Here is a 1305-nt window from a genome sequence, read left to right on the forward strand (position 1 = left end):
TTTATAAAGTATTAATTCATGCTGGTTGGGCCCTGTAGAAAATAATCATATTAAATATATTCAATTATTAAAAAACAAGGTAAGGAATATTAATTATTAACAACAGTGTATCTTTGTTACCTTGTCACAAATATGCTTATTAAATCCTTAAAATATCACACGACTGCTAGTGAGGGTTCATTGGCCATTGGATTTCTTCTCTATTATTTTCTATTCAAAACTTTTTACCCCATTTTTATCGTTGTAAACCTATTATCTGTTTTATATGTGAAATATTTCAAATGTACAGACAAGAATAAATAGTAAAACAAATAGTATTTTACAAATAGTTTTACCATATTAAAATTAAATATTAACAGATTTGGTTCAAATCTCTTAATTCAGTGGTTCTCAACCTTCCTAATGCCGCGACCCTTTAATACAGTTCCTCATGTTGTGGTGACCCTCAACCATAAAATTATTTTCGTTGCTACATCATAACTGTAATTTTGCTACTGTTATGAATCGTAATGTAAATATCTGATATGCAGGATGTATTTTCATTGTTACAAATTGAACATAATTAAAACATAGTGATTAATCACAAAAACAATATGTAATTATATATGTGTTTTCCGATGGTCTTAGGCGATCCCTGGGAAAGGGTGGTTTGACCCCCAAAGGGGTCACGACCCACAGGTTGAGAACCGCTGTCTTAACTAAAACATTATACATATACTTAACACTGCATGTGTGTCCATTATTAATGTCATTCCTCTCTTTTGCATAACACAAGTAACCACTATTTCAAATTCACTGTTCATGATTCCCATACATGTTTTAAAATTTTTATTATTTATATTCTCATAATTTTCCATATTACTATGTGGCAGGTTGTTAAAATTTATATAAGAGGTTTATACTACAGGTATCAGTGCTCTCTCCATTGAAGTATAAGCTTAATGAGAACAAGGTATTCATTTTGGTCATTATATTATACTAGAGCTTAGGAAAGTGTCTACCTTATAATAGATGTTCAACAAATATTTGTTGAATTAAATGTCGCATTCCTTATTAATCACTGTACACATGTAGAGTCTCATTCTTTTGTGGTAGTATGCTATATATAAATATACCTTTCTATTGTATGCCATTTAAACTTTTCATTTTATTCTTCTCCCATAACATAAGGATAAGATGAAATAATATGTCCTAAAGGAATTTGGGGATGGGAAACCTACTAGTATAAGAATCTACTACTGAATCAACTCTGGAGCTCCTACCCAGGTTTTATCTTTGCAATGTACTCCTATTTTCTGACTTCCC

The 1305-nt window shown here is 30.6% G+C and overlaps 1 protein-coding gene across 1 annotated transcript in view; it reads right to left on the reverse strand.

The window, feature by feature from the left end:
- Positions 1-1305, reverse strand: part of CEP70 (centrosomal protein 70) — a 36401-nt gene that overhangs the window by 22961 nt on the left and 12135 nt on the right. The gene's annotated exons all lie outside the window — the stretch shown is intronic.

The sequence above is a fragment of the Myotis lucifugus genome, unplaced genomic scaffold, assembly GCF_000147115.1.
Source record: "Myotis lucifugus unplaced genomic scaffold, Myoluc2.0 scaffold_8, whole genome shotgun sequence".
Taxonomy (NCBI): domain Eukaryota; kingdom Metazoa; phylum Chordata; class Mammalia; order Chiroptera; family Vespertilionidae; genus Myotis; species Myotis lucifugus.